Source organism: Panthera tigris, chromosome A2 (genome assembly GCF_018350195.1).
Source record: "Panthera tigris isolate Pti1 chromosome A2, P.tigris_Pti1_mat1.1, whole genome shotgun sequence".
Taxonomy (NCBI): domain Eukaryota; kingdom Metazoa; phylum Chordata; class Mammalia; order Carnivora; family Felidae; genus Panthera; species Panthera tigris.
Genome location: NC_056661.1, coordinates 36,360,747 through 36,373,822, shown reverse-complemented (window position 1 = coordinate 36,373,822; position 13,076 = coordinate 36,360,747). Strand labels below are relative to the sequence as shown.

Here is a 13,076-nt window from a genome sequence, read left to right as displayed (position 1 = left end):
AACGAGATTTGGGAGTGCTATCCTGGTTCCAGTAATTCTGTAACATGGATTCTGCGGTGATGCTTTATTGATTTCTCCCACTTTTGTCACCCTGAATTTACAACTACTGTAGATAACTTTCAGGCCTGCGGAATCTCCTTCTACAGAGCCGGTAACACTGTCTATTCAATGAAATGCATTATGTAAGAGGCCAAATCATTTAGTTGTTGAGAACAGCCTCAATTTCATTTGTATGTCGAGATAGCTCTATTTTAAATCTCGTTAGGTAAATTTCTAAAACGGTGATTAAACTGTAGCCAGCCAAGGGAAAACTAGAAATAAATTAGAAGTGTCACTGATTTGAGAACTCTAGTTCTTTCCTGTGTGCCTACAGAAATTAAGGAGCGTCTCTTTTCTGGGTTACAGGCTTTGGTGAGAAATCCTGAAGAAAGAATGTGTGAAAGAAAAAGATGACAACTATGCATGGCAAACAAAATCCGAAGATTATTACAGTGAAAGCAAGAGGAAGTCAGAAGAATACCTACTAGTAAAGGTAAGTGGACACCTATAAATGCTGAACTCTGATGCTGAACAGGAAAGTGGGTTTCTACATGTATGTGTGTGAGTGTACATAGACTTACCAAGTGGGGATAGGATCGGATAGGATAGGATAGGATAGGATACATAATATGATCTACCATCAAAATATCTGTGTTCTAGAAATGAGGAAGAAAATTAGTAAATACAGTTAATTCCTTACTCTCAAATAAAAGCTAGCTGCCCAAAAGTTGAAAAATAGACTTACCTTTTACAAAGGGGTTCTCTTTTCAGAAAGCAAAAGAAACAAAAGCCAAAATAACCAATGTACTAACTAACTGTGCTGTGCCATTGACACATTTCCTACAATATATTTCCAATATTTTATACACACAGTTGTAAAGTTATTATCTTTTTGTTCTCAGTTGAGCACTGACTGGCTTAAGTCCAGAGGACAATTGAGCAAGCTAATAGTTGATTATTTTTATACATGCAGTGATTTTCATCCTTAGCTTTCTTGTAGTACAGGTGTGCTCTGTACCTTTAGTGTTAGTCCTTTGGGTCTTTCCCCTATTTTCCATGGCTTTTTACAATAAAATAAGAGGGAAATTGAAATATTTCAGTGGCAGCCCAAACTGGAAACCAAACTGCCAGGCTCGTGGCCAGTGCTAGCCTATGATGTCTCAGGATGTTTCTACATTAGGTGATCTCAGAAATCCATATTTGACACAGTCCATATTTGATTTGAGGGAGATTGATGTATAATGTGAAAAGTATGAGTTGTATCCAAGCAGAATGTACAACAGTTAAGGACAGCATTTACACAGTCTCTCAAAATGCTTCCTTGAGTGAAATAAAGAGGTGGATTGCAATTTCCACGCACCAGCCCGGCTGGAGAGGACTATCCTTGAGCAGTCAAAGACATGAACTCAAGATTCTTGGTCTTCCACTGACCACTTCTATGACTGTGGTCAAAATGGCTCATCTTCCTTCGCCTCCGTTTTCTTGGGTAGATGAGGATACGTGGACGAAATGAGTTAATATTATACAAAGCACTTGGGAGAATGGTGAGCACATAGAAAGTGCTCAATAATTAGTGGCTGATTTTATCCTTGAGTAAAGTGTCCTTCAGAGATGGAAATCTCTGTTGTTTTCTGTGGAGCAGAGAGGTGGAGGAGCCGAAAGGGTGCAGAGGAAGTGAAGGCGAATATGTCTCACCCTGGGTGCGTATGCACGGTCCACGCTGCTATCTTGGGAACCCACGAGCACTAGGAAGGATAAGAGAAAGCTGCAGGGTGCTCAATGTGTCTCTCAAACTCATAGTCACTTAGGTGCTTCGGGAACAATTGGAGAATATAAACTTAAGTGGTGTAGGATCTTAAATTACAAAGCAGGTCATCTCAGACTCTTGGCTGCAATCTGTAAGGCACGGTGTGATCCGGCCCTAGCCGGATTTATCTCCAACCTCTCCCACTTGCATTCTGGGCTCACTCATACCTTGTTCCTGACCCTTTCAATCACAACAGATCCTTTGCACACACTACCCGTGAGCCTTTGCACACACTACCCAGTGCAGCCTGTGTACTCTCTCTCCCTGCACCTGACTCCTTTGCACTTTCCTTTCTGTCTCAGACCTGTCTACTAAGAAGAACCACTGCCCCCCCCCCGACCCATGACACTGTCTTCCAAAAATATCACTGTTACATTTGTTGTCATTCTCATCAACACTAACTTTGAGGGTCTTTTTGTCCATATCCTTGCAACAAGGGGCATTCAAAAATTTTCTCATCCTTGCCAGTCTGACAGGCGATGAGCTTGGCTATTTAAAGTAGGTATAAGTGGGGCGCCTGGGTGGCTCAATGGGTTAAGCGTCTGACTTCGGCTCAGGTCATGATCTCACAGTTTGTGAGTTTGAGCCCTGCATCGGGCTCTGTGCTGACAGCTCAGAGCCTGGAACCTGCTTTGGATTCTGTGTAACCCCCTCTCTCTGCCCCTCCACCACTCGTGCTCTGTCTCACTCTGTCTCTCAAAAATAAATAAATGTTAAAAAAAATTTTTTTTAATTTTTTTTTTTTAATTTTTTTTTAACGTTTATTTATTTTTGAGACAGAGAGAGACAGGGCATGAACGGGGGAGGGGCAGAGAGAGAGGGAGACACAGAATCGGAAGCAGGCTCCAGGCTCTGAGCCATCAGCCCAGAGCTTGATGCGGGGCTCGAACTCACAGACTGTGAGATCGTGACCTGAGCTGAAGTCGGAGGCTTAACCAACTGAGCCACCCAGGCGCCCCTAATTTTTAAAAGAAAATAAAGTAGGTATAAGAAAGGACATACAGATAGGCAATGAGGGCAGAAGTTAATCATTCATTAACTTGTCATCAGAGCCTGTTTCCTTTAGGACACTCATTCTTAGTGGGGATTATTTTCTTTATTTGCGTACTCAGTTATTTTTCCTACCTTTCTTACTGGTCTGTACGTCCTATGAGGCTGGGATGATGTTTTCACAATAAGGTTCTGGGATCCTGGTCCAGCAACTACTGTATCTGATGTACTTGAAAAACATTCTGGGAGTGAAAAAATGAATGAGAAGGACAGGGTCCCTGATCTCAGGAGCACAGGTGTTGTAATTGAGACAGATGATCGCTTTACAGGACTAGAGATTCAGAATTAGAGCAAGGAGATAATCAATGGGTCTCACAAAAAAATATGACTCATGGAAGCAGGAGAAAGATTCTTAACATTAACTGCACAGCACAAATAAGGACCAACTTAAATGGGTATAGGCCGTAGTGCCGGGCAGGGTGTTTCCCTTCAGTTGCTGGATTGTGTGGAGATGGGCGGGGTTCGAGGGTAGGGCTCAGGGCAGTGATCGGTTGCCCAACACTACGGAGAAAATTTTGTATTTTAATATTAAGTGCAGCTGCATGTATGCATTGCTATTGAATATCAGGCCTGATTATAGTATACCTTATTTAAATAACCCAAGTGCAGGGGCGCCTGGGTGGCTCAGCCGGTTAAGCGGCCGACTTCGGCTCAGGTCACGATCTCACGATCCGTGAGTTCGAGCCCCGCGTCGGGCTCTGTGCTGACAGCCCAGAGCCTGGAGCCCATTTCAGATTCTATGTCTCCCTCTCTCTCTGCCCCTCCCCTGTTCATGCTCTGTCTCTCTCTGTCTCAAAAATAAATAAATGTTAAAAAAAAAAAATTAAAAATAAATAAATAAATAAATAACCAAGTGCACCTGTCAAACTGGCAAGAATGAAAGAAGTTCTAAATACCCCTTGTGGGAAAGACATGGACAAAAAGGCTCTCATGATCACTGGCGATGAGACTGTCAACAGTGGCCATATTTTTGGAAGCTAACTTGGCAGTATTTGTCAAAATGTTAAATGCACATTCGCATTGACCAGATAATAGAACTTTTAAGAGTTTGTCTTCCAGACAAACTGGTCTGAATACAAAACACTGTATGCACAAGTACATTCGCTCTAGTGCTGTTTTAATAGCAAAAATATGGCAGCAGTTTATGTGTCTACTAATAGAAGAGTAGTAAATAAGTGGTGGTATTTCCATCCAATAGGACAAGGTAGCCCCTGAAATGTATTAACTGAAAGGGGAAAAGCTCCTGAAATTGTGTATATTATGATCATGTCTGTCAAAAGCGAATGAACACAACTTAAGTGTCCATCAGCAGATGAATGGATAAACAAAATTTGGTCTTCGATGGAATATTCTTCCGCCATAAAAAGGAATGAAGTTCTGATACATGCTACAATATGCATAAATCTTGAAAACAGGGGTGCCTGAGTGGCTCAGTCGGTTAAGTGTCCAACTCTTGATTTCGGTTCAGGTCATGATCTCACGGTTCATGAGTTCGAGCCCCATGTTGGGCTCTGTGCTGATAGCACAGAGCCTGCTTGGGATTCTCGCCCTCTCCCTCTCTCCGCCCCTCCCCCACTCACATTCTATCTTTCTCTCAAACGAAATAAACATTAAAAAAGGGGAAAACAAAAAAAGTGAAAACATTACAATAAGTGACACAAAAGGATAAACACTGTATGATTCAACTTATATGAATTATCTGGACTAGGCAAATTCATAGAGCAAGTAGAGATTACCAGGAGTTGGGACAAGGGAGGAATGGGGCATTAATGATTAATGGGCTTAATGGGATTACTGTTTGGGGTGATGAAAAAGTCTTGGAAGTAAATAGTGGTGATGGTTGCACAACATTGTGAATGAAATTAACGGCAACAAATTGTACATTTAAAAAAGATGAAAATGGCAGATTTATGTCATATCTATTTTATCAGAATTTTTTAAAACTTGAGAGAAAAAGTAAATGAGCAGACAAAAAATAAAAGCAGGCCCACACACACGTGTGCCCACAGGCACCATATAGTCTGGAAAGTTACCTTCAGATTGTTGACAGTGATTGTCTAACAGATGGAATTAGGGGCAGAGCAGAAGAGAAGAAAATTTTATCCCCTATCCTTGTATATTTTTTGCATTTTTCACAGTAAGCATAGATTTTAACATTTTTTCAATTGAAGGGTTTTTTTTTTAAAAAGTCATCCTGACCTGTGGTAAAACCCTAGAGTTGGTACCATTTTCCAGTTTATAACCAAAAACAATCCTGAAAGGTCTGTTTCCAATTGAATGTGCTCACATATAACATCCCTGTGTGTGCAATGTTTAACCTGGAGTGAGAATTTAATTACAGTTTAAAACAAGAAATAGTTTTCCTTTTCTAAATTAAACTACATCTTGTGGAAAACAGGCTCTCGATATAGAAAGAACTTGATCTTATCCCTCCCTCAAAGAAGACCAACTCCTCTATCTAGTAATTTCCTGCAAAGGAAACTGCTTCTATTTGTAGTTTTACATCCCCTTTGTTGGTAAAGCATCTAAGGCATGTTGGCTATGAAGTAATGAGACTTAATATCAGAACACCCAGAAGTTTTCATGCATAATAAGAGATTTTTTTAACCATGATAAAATTCCGTGAAAATAGCATTTGAATGGGTCATCCATTTTGCAAAATGTGTAAACCCTATAACGTAGTCACAGGTTCATATAAGTAAAGAGAATATATGGAAGGGCATGCACTTCATGTTGGAAACCTCAAGGAGATAATCTCATGAATGGTGTCAGATGAGTGGAGATTACTTACTTCTTTATATGCCTGTGCCATGTTTAATTGTTACAATTAAGGGCTTTCTAATAGCTTTATTAAGGCAGAACTGACCAGCAATTAAACTGCACATATTTAAAGGGTAAAATTTGAGGAGTGCCTGATGGCTCAGTCAGTAGAGCATGGGGGTCATGAGTTCGAGCTCCAGGTTGAGTGCAGAGTTTACTTTAGAAAAAAATAAATTAAAACAAAGTGTCAAATTTGAGGAAAACATGTTGTAACTCTATGAGGAAGGAGATGCTAACTAAACTTACCCTGGTAATAATTTCACAACGTGTGTATGTCCAGTCATTATGCCGTCCACCTTAAATTTACACAGAGCTGTATGTCAGTTATGTCTCAAGGAAACAAAAAAAGGCAAAGAGAAGGATGAGGGGGAAGATGAAACTGGCAAAATATTTTCAAATATAATTAAGAAAGAGGATCCTCTGAGAACTCTTAAGTGTCTTGCTTTTTGTTGGATGTTTGGCACTGCTTAGGCAATAAAATAAGCAGCAGCTCAGAGCTGAGAAGCCAAAAAATAAAAAATAAAAAAAATAAAGTGGGCAGCCTGATAAGTTTTGGCATATGTTTATACTCATGAAGCCATCACCATAATCAAGTTAATGAAAACATCCATCATTCTTTAGTCTCCTCATGCGCCTTTGTAATCTGTCCTTCCTGCCCTATCCCACTCCTCTCTTACCCCAGGCAACCACTGATCTTGTTTCTATCACTGTGTATTAGTTTGTGTTTCCTACAATTTTATATGAATGAAATCCTACACTACAAATTGTTTTGTCTGGCATCTTTCACTCAGCATAATTATTTTGAGATTCATCCATGTTGTACCGTGTATGATGTTCCATTACTTTATATTGTTGAATCGTATTCCATTACCTGAATAACCTCCATTTGTTGAGTTATTCACCATTGATGGGTGTTTGAGTTATTTCCAGTTTTTCACTATTACAAATAATGCTACCACGCATATTCATGTATAAGTCTTTATGTGAAAATAGGCTTTCAGCTCTCTTGGGTAAATATCTAGGAGTAGAATGGCTGGATCCTATGGTAGGTATATGTCAGCTTTTTGAGAAATTGTCACACTGTTTTCTTAAGTGGTTGTACCAGTTTACATTCCCACCTGCCCTGAAAGAGAGTTCCAGTTCCTTCACCTTCTTATCAGTAGATGGTATGACCAGTCTTTTTCCATTTCATCCATTCTGATAGGTATGTAGTAATAACTCGTTGTGGTTTTAACTTGCTTTTCCCTAAAGATGACTGATGCTGAATATCTTTTCACATTCTAACTGGCCATCTGTATATTTTCTCAGTGAACTGATTCAATCTTTTGTGCATTTTTAAAAAGTCGGTGTTTTGTTTTGTTTTTTAAGTTTTATTTATTTAAGTGATCTCTACACTCAACATGGGGCTTGAACTCACAATCCCAAGATCAAGAGTCAGATGCTCTACTGACTGAGCCAGCCAGGCACCCCAGGTGTTTTGTTTTCTTATTGAATTTGAGAGTTCTTTATATATTCTGGATGCAAGTCCTTTCTCAGATGTCTGCTTTGCAAATATTTTCTCCCAGTATCTACCTTGTTTTCTCTTTTTCTGAATGGTGTCTTGAAGAGGAGAGGTTTTTTTGATGTGTTTACTTTGGGGGTTTTTTTGTTTGTTTAAAAAAAATTTTTTTTAATGTTTATTTCTTTTTCAGAGAGAGAGAGACAGAGTGTGAGTAAGGGAGGGGCAGGGAGAGAGGGAGACAGAATCTGAAGCAGGCTCTAGGCTCTGCGCTGTCAGCACAGAGCCCAATGCGGGGCTCGAACTGACAGACTGTGAGATCGGGACCTGAGCCAAAGTTGGACAGTCAACCGACTGTGCCACCCAGGTGCCCCTTGATGTGTTTAATTTGTTTTAATTTGAATTATTACGGTGAGGGACATCTAAGGATATTTGTCAGCCCTCACAATTTTTACATTTAGATACCCTACACGATATCAAGCATATCAAAACTCACATGTATCCCACATTAAAGATAATCTTTTACTCTCTTCCCTTTTTAAGGACTTTTTTAATTCATTTTGAAATTATTTATTATAAGAAACTCATTTAGTTTATTATTGGCTATAGTTCTTCAGGATTCATCATGTATCCTTGATGATTCATACCAAGTAAAAAATGTAACTTGAAATTACTTTAAAACATAATGTAATTTAATATAAGCTACACTTTATCAACTAACAAAGTTTGACAATACATTAATTTTTGTAGATATTAATTTAAGTATTTATTACTTTAATTTGGATAGTTTTCTTTTCCATAGTTAGAAGCCAGTAAGTTTGTTTGCTTATTTTTTAGCTCTGGAATATATGTAGCTTCTACAATTTGAAAAAAAACAGCCTGGTTAAAGTATGTTTAAGGAAAAATATAATAATTAATACATTCAAAAGCAAACAAATAACTTAAGCATGTTCTCAAGCATGTAATAGGCAATCATTAGGTGTGAGTAACCGGGTTTGAAAGAGATACCTGGAGACTGACCGGCATGCAGAACACTAAATGTTAAGGGGCTCCTGGGTGGCTCAGCCGGCTAAAAGCCTCGACTTCGGCTCAGGTCATGATCTCGTGGTCCGGGAGTTCGAGCCCCACGTCGGGCTCCATGCTGACAGCTCAGAGCCTGGAGCCTGTTTAATATTCTGTGTCTCCCTCTCTCTCTGACCCTCCCCCGTTCATGCTCTGTCTCTCTCTGTCTCAAAAATAAATAAATCTTAAAAAAGAAATTTAGAACACTAAATGTTGAGGAATTTGATGTGTTTCTGCTGGTACTCAAATTTCCTGCTGAAGTTTGGTTAAAACAAAGAAACAAACAGACTCTCTTTTGGCTCCGAAGTCTCACAAAATGATGGTTCTTATTTTTTAAATTTTCTTATTTTTAAAAATGTTTTTATTTCAAAATTATTGCATGATTTATGTAAAGATAGTCAAACAGGAAATGTATTTTATGATGTTGAATATTAAAGGCTCTCACTTCCATTCTTCAAAGTTAACTGTTAAACATTTTCTTTAATTAAAATAAATAGAAAACAGATGCAAGTTCTTTTATTCCCTTCAAAGCAAGAAATAACTTTAAAATCATCAAAGATATATACAAATATAGGAATATCTAAATGTCAAATGAATGATAGAGATTAAAATATGTGTCCTTCGTATGGAAGTCTGCTTGAAAACCATTTAAAAATGTTAAACGATCATTAGGAAAATGCAAATCAAATCCCATAATAAGATACCACTTCATCCATTAGAATGGCTATTATATATGTATTTTTAAAAAGTGCTGGTAAGGCTGTGGATAAATTGGAATCCTGTGCATTGGTGGGAATGTGAAATGGTGCAGTCACTGTGGGAAACAGTATGGCCATTCTTCAAAAAAAATTGAACTAGAATTAGAGTGCCTGGGTAGCTCAGTTGGTTAAGCGTCCGACTTTTGATTTGGGCTCAGGTCGTGATCTCATGGTTTGTGAATTCGAGCCCTGCCCTTGACATGCTCTCACTCCTCCTCTCTCTGCCCCTCCCCTGCTCACGCTTCCCCTCGCTCTTTCTCTCTCTCAAAATAAATAAACATTAAAGAAATTTTTTGAAATAAAAAATGTTAAGCTAGAATTACCATATGATCCAGCAGTCCATCACTGAGTGTATACCTAAAAGCATTGTAAGCGGAGACTTCTTGAACAGATACTTGTACACCAATATTCATAGCATTACTCACAACCACCAATGGTAGAAACAAGCCAAGCATCCATTGACAGGTGAATTGATAAACAGAATGTGGTCTATACATACAATGGAATACTATTCAGCCTTAAAAAGGAAGAAAATTCTGGCACATGGTACAATATGGAAGAACCTTGAGGACTTTATGCCGAGTGAAACAAGCCAGACACAGTAGGACAAATATTGTATGATTCCGTTTATATGAGGTTCCCAGACTAGTCAAATTCATAGAGACAGAGGTGGAATAGTGGTTGCCACGGGCTGGGGGGAAGGGGAAAATGAGGAGTCACTGCTTCATGGCTACAGAGTGGCATTTGGGGATGACGAAAATGTTCTGGAGAAGGATGGTGATGATGATTGTCCAACAATATAAATGTACTTACTGCCACAAAACCCTACACTTAAATGGCTAGAATGGTAACTTTCATCTCACATGTGTTTTACCACAACTTCGAAATAACATTAAGAGGAAAAATTTCCGAATGTTTCCAAATAAAAAAAAAAATAGCTAAATTACCACCCTAATGCACTTTAGTGATAGCCAAAATTTCCTAATGGTCTCATGGCCCAAAATGAAAGAGCAATATTTTCAAAGGGAAAAAAATTATTTTCCTTTTAAGTGATCCTTTAAATGATACTTCTGACTTTAGTAGTGCCGCTTCAGAAAGAAATTACCAGCCACCTCACAGGCATTCTTTAAAGACTTTACACATATTAACTCATTTAATCTTCAACAGAGCTAGGAAAGGCCGTTATTTCCATTTCAGAGATGAGAAAGGACGTGGAGAACAGAGAGGTTATGTAACATGCCCAAGGTTACACAGTTGGTGAGAGGTAAAGCTGGCTGTCAAACCCTGGAAAGATGGTTCTAGAGCCCACAGTACTCTGAGCCACTACATTTTCCCATCTAGTAGTATCAGGGGAGCTGTCTATATACTGGGGGAGCATGCCTAGAATTTCTACTGGGTGGTTATATCTGGAAAGCTTAAGAGTATTGATACTCTTTTAGCTTTTCTTCAGTAAAAGCTTGTGCCTTGAAATATGTAAATAATTTATCTCCAGCTGGAAATTATTCTTCAACATTTACCTGGCTTTTTAGTAATGCCAATCTTGAAGGAGGTGCAAGAAAATGCTATACACAAAAATGTAAGTTTTCTAAGCTTTATCAGGGAAAAAGCTCTGGAAAGAATATCTCCATATTGAAAGAAGATTCTTATATTCTTTCTTTCATCCTAAGATTCATGCTTCCCACAACCTTACATTAATTTAAAAAATAATCATGTTTATGTTCAAACAAATTTAGGATATGGTGAATTACAAAGAGTTAGAATTTCTTTACTGTGGGACTTCTTAGGGATTAACATACTAATAAACATTGTGTTGGGACTCCTGGATGGCTCAGTGGGTTAGGCATCTGACTCAGCTCAGGTCATAATCTCACGGTTCATGAGTTCGAGCCCCGCATCGGGCTGTTTGCTTACAGCTCAGAGACTGGAGTCTGCTCCGGATTCTGTCTCTCTCTCCCTCTGCCCCTCCCCCACTCACCCTCTTGTCTTTCTTTCTCAAAAATAAATAAACATTAACAATTTTTTTTAATATTGTGAATTGCCAAGAAAGGGAAATCATATGTATTATGTTAAATAATATATTAGTATATGTTATATAATATACAGTTGTTTCCCAGGGTTCTTTTACCACTAGTGCTCCCATGGAAGAGCATGAGCAGTTGAGTGCTTCCTGGAACACTTTTGGGAATCTGGGACATAACTAGGGATTTTCCAAATCTACCACCAGGGGGCACTCCCCTCCCATTTATATTCTGACAAACATTGGCCAAAACTTTATTTTCCCTCAGCACCCATGAGACAGGCAGACATTTTGAAGCAGACTTTGCTAAAACCTTTCAAATGATGAAGAAAAGAAATAAGAAAAATGAGAAGTTCTATAGTCACACTTCCCAAATCCATGAGGCTGAGCTGAAGAAATAGCAAGTCTGCTAAACTCTCCTGGGCCAGTATGGAATACAAGTTGTCAGCCATATTGCTTGCCTTTTTCCACTCCTGTTTCTTAGCCAAGTGACCTGTCTGTCATCTTGACCCCCAAGAGCATCTATGGGCTTACCTTCTCACATCTGAGGATAAATCCCATACACCTTAATGTTTTCACAGGTTAAATTATTCTCTAATTTAAATTTCCCAGGTCTGCACTGTGATCTTTCCTCTCAGTCCTGGCTGGCAGTTCTGAGGTACCTCTGTGGTGGTGAACCAATATGGCAGTTCCATGAATGTTCTAGTCATGATTAAATGTGCAGTAAATGTGTCACCCTCATGTCACTTGCCAGGGCACACTTTATTAATCAGCAAAGCATGCTTTCTTTGTAAAACTCAGAACCAGTCCCACAGTAGTTCCTGACACTGGGCCCCAGGCAGGCATTACCAATGGGTTGCTATTAATGAGAATGGAAAAATCCTTTCATCCAAGCTTAGGATCTAAATTCCACCTACCTCTGGAACCTTCTGTGTTGACTCTCTCAGATGAATGTAATCTCTGGTAGCCTCTACTGAAAACACAGACACAGACACACACACACGTTTTAAAAAGCCTATTTTGGGGGCACCTGGGTGGCTCAGTCAGTTGAGTGTCCGACTCTTGGTTTTGGCTCAGGTCATGATCTTACAGTTCGTGGGTTCAAGCCCCGCGTTGGGCTCTGTGCTGAAAGTATGGAGCCGGCTTAAAATTCTCTCTCTGCCCCACCCCCACTTGTGCACATGCTCTCTCAAAATAAATAAACTTGAAAAAAAAATTTTTAAGTCTACTTTAGCTCCACAATAATGAAAGTCTCCATTATAAGCCCATCCGAGCCTTATCCATACCTTATCCATAGAGCACTGGAAAGATACTGTACCTTATTGGAACAGGAGGCTTGTTACATCGCAGCATGTGCAAGAGGCTTAAATTTGGCCCATTCTGTTGTTTAACTTCTGACTGATATGGATATCATGTGCTTATGCCCCATTTTGATTAGCATGTCCTTGGAGTTGACTTTGTACAAGCTGCTCAGGAAATAGCCTCTGCTCTCTGTCGAACTTTAGCAAGTATCAGGCATTAAAGGGCCTAACCTGTTATGGTAGGCTTTGAAATGAATTGTCATCTTTCAGGTGTTTTTTGTTTTTGTTTTTTTTCTTTTAGCATTCACGAATAAGAAGGGCAATACTTTGTAGTCACTAAGCTTGAACTCTGGAATTAGATGGGGTTCCACTCTTTGCTGCCTACTTAATTATTTTAGAGCCTTTGGCGAATTTCTCCTTCACCTCTCCAAACCTCCTGAAAAATAGAGGCAATAATAATACCTATCGTGTTGTGGTTCATTTATAAAATTAACGTTATTGTGTATCTATTTTGTACCATGATTGGGTGGATTTAATGGAATGGGACATGTAACTAATTCACTTATTAAATGATACTATTGTTATTATTCCTCTTCTAAAGCACTGGTGTTTCAGCCGAAGCCCTCATGAAAGGTGGGGGCAAAAGATGGCCCTGGTTCTTGAATTCCAAGTTGATTAGAGATGAAATGTAGGTGGTAGACCAGCAGTCAATATTTAATTTTAA

At 39.1% G+C, this 13,076-nt stretch overlaps 1 protein-coding gene across 4 annotated transcripts in view; it reads left to right on the top strand.

The window, feature by feature from the left end:
• Positions 1–13,076, top strand: part of FRMD4B (FERM domain containing 4B) — a 322,570-nt gene that overhangs the window by 101,767 nt on the left and 207,727 nt on the right. For all 4 annotated transcript variants that reach the window (XM_042979399.1, XM_042979398.1, XM_042979397.1 and 1 more), the window contains exon 2: positions 406–532. The gene's annotated coding sequence lies outside the window, so the exon portion shown is untranslated. The remainder of the gene's footprint in view (positions 1–405; positions 533–13,076) is intronic.